Genomic DNA, 7,097 nt, shown 5'->3' with positions numbered 1-7,097 from the left:
CGGACTATTCGATGCTATGCAATCCGCCACAGGATGTTTTTGTGCTGGTCAAGGGCAGTCAGGTCTGGAGTGAACCAAGGGCTATAATCTGTTCTTAGTTCTGCATTTTTTGAACGGGGCATGCTTATCTAAGATGGTGAGTCCCCGCGATATGCAACTGTTCAGGGAAGTCAGGAACCAATACACGCAGTCAGTCAGGAAAGCAAAGGCTAGCTTTTTCAAGCAGAAATGTGCATCCTGTAGCTCTAACTCCAAAAAGTTTTGGGACACTGTAAAGTCCATGGAGAACAAGAGCACCTCCTCCCAGCTGCCCACTGCATGGAGGCTAGGTAACACGGTCATCACCGATAAATCCATAATAATCGAAATTTCAATTAGCATTCTCAACGGCTGACATCATATTTAACTGGTTCTATTGCCGAAATATGGTTCCTTCCCCCCACTTGTTTGATGTTCCCACACTCTCTATGTTTAACAAAGGCTATTCAAGAGTCCTTCAGTAGAGTCAGAGAGAGAGAGAGAAGAGAGGGAAGGGAGAAAGGTATTTATGGGGGGGGTCATAAACCTTACCCACAGGCCAACGTCATGACAGGAGTTTGCCTCACCAAGATTTACATGCTAAAGTCGCCACTAAATATCTACTATGGTGTGTACAGTAGATGTACTTCTTATAGGATACTGTAAGAAGTCTAGTGAAACTGCTGGAGTGTTGAGAATGTTACTAGCTTTTATTAAAATTGGGTAATTACCAGTGATGTATATAAACCCTGGATTGGTTTTTGCTATGTATTGGCTATTGAGAGGCGTTGAAAACACCGGTCGGCCATATTGGTACTCCCCGGGTAAAAGCATTACTCCATAGGAATGAATGGAATTCTACAGTATTTCAATTAAATGACATGTATTTAAGTATTCTGCAGTGGGGACATTGATTTCAGTAATCTCTAAAAAAAATTATACTTCAGGGAAAAAAGGGTTTTGTATGTTTAGCTCACATAATATAATTTAAAAGTATGCATTAAGGTGTCTGTAATATGATAAACGTGTCACAAACAAATGTAGTCATTAATAAATTAATTTCTATTGCTTCTAAAATATTTTTTACGATATAATAAAATGCCTTATTAGTCATCTAGTATAGCCTATATAGAAATAATTGGTGATTACAGACTCACGTGTGAAAACTCGTGCTAATAAGTGAATAGCCATCTTAAAATACAACCTGACCCATTGCATTTAGGCCAATCTGGACTCAATATGTCCCAAAGTAGTCCTAATGATTCTGGGATTTACCCTCAAATAGTTGGGCAGCTCTATTCTAATGAGGCTATTCAGTATTAAAATATTCTGACAATCCGAGCAATAATGGTCAAATCTTGCCAGAATAAACAGTGAATAAAATACCACACACTCTTGAGCATAAATTCAACAATCTGAGGTAAAATAACTGGAATACAGAGGAAGTTTGTACTGATTAGTGAAGCGTTTCTGTGTCAACACAAACAGGTCATACAATGCTGTTAAGAGAGACTACTTACAAGCAGGAAAAATGGCAGGAATGTAAAGTTAATAAAGATTACTGGGGCGCTTGTGACTCTAAATTCATGCAGCTTGTCCTCTCCTCCTTTAGAACCATAAAAGTCAGTGTAAAAAAAAATGTGTATTAATATTTTATGGTCAAATTGTGAGACTGTTTAAACAATGTCACCATTCAGAGCAAAGATATATAATTACTCTCTCCTAATTTTCTATTTAATATTCCTAACTTAACACTTACATCTAAGAAAACTACACATTGTAAATAAATGCTTTTGTCTTTTTTAGAAAATAAATGCATTCTTTAATAGCTCAATGTGATTTCAAAATAATGTAAGCAAATGCTTCTACCATGTATGTCCAAGTAAACATGTGAATCTCTCTTCAGTTATCACTCTCGCTGTGAGGAGAGGTGTTGGAGGCAGTTCATGAATCGGCGCGGGGTGTCCCACTCTGAGCCAAAGTGCTGAGCGTCTCATTGTCAGACGACAGCGCAGCCAGATGTGCGGCCAACTCTCTCTGCTTTGCCTCAACAACGTCCTCCCGAACAGACAGCATTATCTCTGCGACTAGTCCTTTTGGATGAGTCTATATTAAAGATAGACTCCTTGTCTGAGCTGTCCACCGCTCTTAATGAATAAAGAAATACATTTAATTTGTGCAACGCTTTTCATAACAGAGTTCTCAAAGTCTACGAAAGCTCTAACAAAAATAAAAACATTTTGAATCAAGGCTGTTCAAATATCAACAGTGGGCTAGATGTTAAAAAGCTTTTCAGATTAGGACTATGAGAAAGACAGTATTACCTTGGCCTCTGGGACTCCTGGAGTTGAGAATTCTCCCTCGAATGATGATGGACTGGTCGATCGCATTGTCTCAGTTGGGAAATTGAAAAGCATCCCTGCAAACTGTGTAAATGTGCATCTTTTTGGGGGGCTCCTCTGGAACCTTCCTAAGGCGAAGCACTGGGCGCGTGGCAGCCTCACTTTGGCTTTCCCTCTGGCGGAGTAGGGACGAGGCCAGAGACATTGAAGACTTGATTTGGAAGAGGTCAGGAGGGATTTGGACAGACTGTCTTCTTCATCTGTGGAGGAAATCCTTGGGCCTCTTTGTCAATAGGGATATCAGATCGACTGGAGGGAACTCCAATGAGCTCCGACAGTTGCTCATGGCATAAAGTGAGGATGATGCAGAGACATCTTTTTGCAACTGTGTCAGTTTCAATTCTGTGCCGTATGAAACTTCCTTTGAGGTTGAAGTAGGCACACCAATTACGGAGAGAGAGTCAATGCTTCTACTGAGGTGAGTAGCATTTTCAATGTCTTCAGGATTCTTCAAAGCATCAAGGTAGGACATTGACAGGCATCCTTTGACGGGCATGCAATTGACTGGGGATGCTGGTTTTGAAGTAATTACCTTCTGAAGATCAAGGTCTTCCTGTGAGGATATTGCAGCGCAGCGCTCCGTCTGAGGAAACCATCCTCATCCAGTAGGTCATCACAGAACAGTGTCCATGAGGCCTGAGGCAATTATTTTTATCTTCAGGGATGAACATCCAGATCCCTGGATATCCCTCAATAGCTTCAGTTGAGTAAGATGCTACATCATCTAGGTCAGGCTGGAGTCCAGCCACATTAGGAACAAATGGTGTGTTGCTTGCTTGAGAGAGGTTCCCATAGCACCCAAAAATGTTGCTGACAGCATTGATGGCCAGTCTGGCTTGCCTTGGGGAAATCGTCCTGTTGGGAAGAATCTTGTCTAATAATATTGATTATTTTTAGTGTGTGACCTGCTCCAGAACTTTGATGATTTGGTCTTTGGCAGTAGACTGTAGTTTTGGGGGTAAGTGAAATTGGCATCTACGTTGGCATTCATGGTCTCACTGGTTTTCCCGGTCAGTCTGACAGGCCTGGTCTTTACTGCGTTTTCTGGATACACTTTTCAACATATCCTCAATAATTTCTTTCTCTGAGCAGTCCTCGCTTTTGAGGTTCACCGATCCCAAATTGAGGCAAAGACAGAATGTCTTACCTCATTCCTCACAGATTGGGCCAGGGTTTCTTTGAAAGGTTCTGTGTATTTGGTCCAGAACTCCATCCACAAGGGTGACATAGAGGTTAGGGAAAAGAGGTGCTTCTGGTTGGCCTGGTGAGCTTTTCCTTCTAGGGGATGAGTTAAAGACATAACTTACTCTAATGATCTTTTTTCATCGTATTCTTCTCACCTGGAGATATGAGCGCTGTGTCTTGGATCAAAATTGGCTTTACCTCATGGTCTTTCAATCTTTACTGCAAGGACTGTGATTTTGTGTGGCGTTCATAAATCCAGACAGGCTGCTCTGAATTGGTCCAGGAACAACAACATTTGATGTACCTTCTTCAGGATCGTCATGTAGTAGGGGCTAGTGGCTGGTCGTCTAAAATCATTTCACATGCACATCATCGATGGCATCTTCCACTAAATCATCAGCGATCAACTCAACTTTTGCAGAGGCCATTGATTTCGCTGGGTCGCCTCGCCTGTTGCCTCAGAGAGCATTCCTTCCATATCTGCTCTGGAAGTAGTACAAGAAACATGGAACACTGGCCATCACAGTTGTCTCCATGTCACCCAGAAGAACTGCTCACAGCATTGATGGCTGTTCGGCTTACCTTTGGAGATAGAATCAGAATAATTTATCGCATGCAACAAATGCAGCGGTGTAAAGTACTTAAGTAAAAATACTTTAAAGTACTACTTATGTATTTTTATTTGGGTATCTGTACTTTCAACTATTTATATATTTTTGACAACTTTTACTTCTACTTCACTACATTCCTCATGAAAATAAAGTACTTTTTTACTCCATACATTTTCCGTGTCATCCAAAAGTACTCATTACATTTTGAATGCTTAGCAGGACAGGAAAATAGTCCAATTCACAATTTATCAAGAGAACATCCCTGGCAGACTCACTAAATACATATGCTTCATTGTAAGTGTTGGGTGTGCTCCTGGCTATCTGTAATTTAAAATTACAAAAAAATGGTGCTGTCTGGTTTGCTTTATAAGAAATTTGAATTATTTATACTTTTACTTTTGATTCTTAGATATATTTAAAACAAAACACTGTTTAGACTTTTACTTAAGTAGTATCTTACTGGGTGACTAATTTTTACTTGAGTCATTTTCTATTAAGGTATCTTCACTTTTACTCAAATATGACAATTGGGTACTTTTTCCACCACTGAACAAATGATACTAGGAATTTATCTTTGGTGTTGCAAATAGAAGCATCCCCATTCAACAAATCACATCAACATCAATCAGATCACCTAATCACCACAGATAAAACATCAACACAAATACATTAAGAACACCTGCTCTTTCTATGACATAGACTGACCAGGTGAAGCTTATGATCCCTTATGGATATCAACTGTTAATTCCACTTCAAATCAGTGTAGATGAAGGGGAGGAGACAGGTTAAAGAGGATTTTCAAGCACTGGGACCATGTGTGTGCCCATTTAAATGGTGAATGGGCAAGACAAAACATTGAAATGCCTTTGAACGGGGTATAGGTAGTAGGTGCCAGGCACACCAGCTTGTGTCAAGAACTGCAACGCTCCTAGGTTTTTCAAGCTCAACAGTTCCAAGAATAGTCCACAACCCAATGGACATCCAGCCAACTTGATAATTGGCTCATTCATCCCCTCCTCTCCCTGTAACTATTCCCCAGGTGTTGCTGCAAATGAAACGTGTTCTCAGTCAACTTACCTGGTAAAATAACGGTAACAAAACACAAACTGTGGGAAGCATTGGAGTCCAACATGGGCCACCATCCCTGTGGAATGCTTTCCGACACCACTCAATATTGATTAGGAAGGTGTTCCTAATGCTTAGTACACTCAGTGTACATGACCTCCCTTGTAGGAAAGTGTCATGGCATCACAACAGCACATATAAATGTTGCATACAACATTACACAGTACATACAACATTAATATATTGACTTACTTCTGGGGATAGACATCTCTTGGGAGAACCCTTCTTGATCTTGACAACAAAATTTGTCTTGACCTCCTGGAAAACTTTCTGTATCAGTTGTGCTGCAGCAGATCCTAGTCTGTAGATCTCTTCTTCATCTGTAGCCTCTTCAGCCACGGTGCTAGAGCTTTGTTCCTCCGCACTGTCGGGATACTTCCTTCAGCATATCCTCTAGCATTTTCTCTCAAAGTAATTATCAATTTGAAGGTTCAACAATCACATTCAGGCATAGAAAGGGTGCGTCTCACCTCATTCTTCACTGATTGGGCCAGATTGTCTTTGAAGGGTTCTGTGCTGAAGTGGTCCATAACTGCATCCACAACAATCCATACAGGTTGGGAAGAGAAGCGCTTCTGGTGGCTGCATTTCTTTCTTCACCTTGTGCAAGAGAATAGGCTTTGAAACAACTTCTTCAGTATTGACTGAGGGGACAGAAAGGACGTTGTCTGTTTCACTGGTGTTACCATTCTCTACTCTTTCTTCTTTGCATTCCACAGTGGTTGTGGTATCCGTCTCCTGGGACGGTTTGATGCAGCTGCGGAGGCCTCTGAGCTGCTTGTCTTACTGTTGTTTCTGCAACCTCTGAAGTGTCAGATAAAACACCATTCCATAACTGGGAGAGTTGGATAAAGATGAGATCACTGGCTCCGAGGGAAGTATTTCAGAGTCAGGGAAGGAGCTTTTTCATCTCTTTCACCCTGAAGCTCAGGAAAAGCCAGCTCGAATAGGATGCTGTCATATGCAGTGCTAATAGGTCACAGGCGACACCTTCTAGTTTTGAACAGGAATCTCGGCGGTTCTCGGGTCTGCCTTTTTTAATGCAGTCAATGCAGGTGGCTGAATGTTTGTTATACCTGAGGTGCCTTCTTCAGCATCACAGTCTAGTGCAAGCTCTCAATGTTTTCCCTCATTTAATACGTGTCTAATGTCTCCAAAACATTGCTTACCACATCAATGGCTGTTTGGCTGGCCTTTGCAGAGACAACTCTGAATTGGGTAGGGGAGTCTTCTCGGATCATTACGATAACCTGCTCCTGGACTTCCTCCAGAACGTCAGTGATCAACGTTGTCACATAGGTGTTTATGTCTTCTCCGTTGGCCATCCGCCCCTCTGGTTCTGGATCATCTGCTTGAGCATTGGGTTTTGATTGTGTTTCCCCACGGAGTCTGCAGGCAGGTTCATTGCTGGATTGGCCGCTCGAGAGACGCACTTCAACACATCGTAAGCGATTCTGGCACTCAGAGCCCTTTGTGCCGCTGGTGTAGACCCTGGAATCGTCAGTTTGACCTCATCCTGATTGACTCCGCCAGCTGCTTCCTGACAAGCTTGGAGCCTAAGTGGTCGAGGATGACAGATTTCAGCGAGCTCTGTCTGGGATGCTTTGTCCCTTGATGGCTTTGAAGATCCTAAAAACAGGTTCTTGAAACCCTTCAGCGGTGCCAGACCATCCAGGCATGGTCCTCTGGAGTGGTGCAAGGCTTGGTCTCCTCTGTAGCATGGCTGGCTTTCCTTAGATTTCCCTATTAATACACA

This window comes from Salvelinus sp. IW2-2015, unplaced genomic scaffold (genome assembly GCF_002910315.2).
Source record: "Salvelinus sp. IW2-2015 unplaced genomic scaffold, ASM291031v2 Un_scaffold3294, whole genome shotgun sequence".
Taxonomy (NCBI): Eukaryota; Metazoa; Chordata; class Actinopteri; order Salmoniformes; family Salmonidae; genus Salvelinus; species Salvelinus sp. IW2-2015.
Note: the sequence above shows the minus strand (reverse complement) of the source record.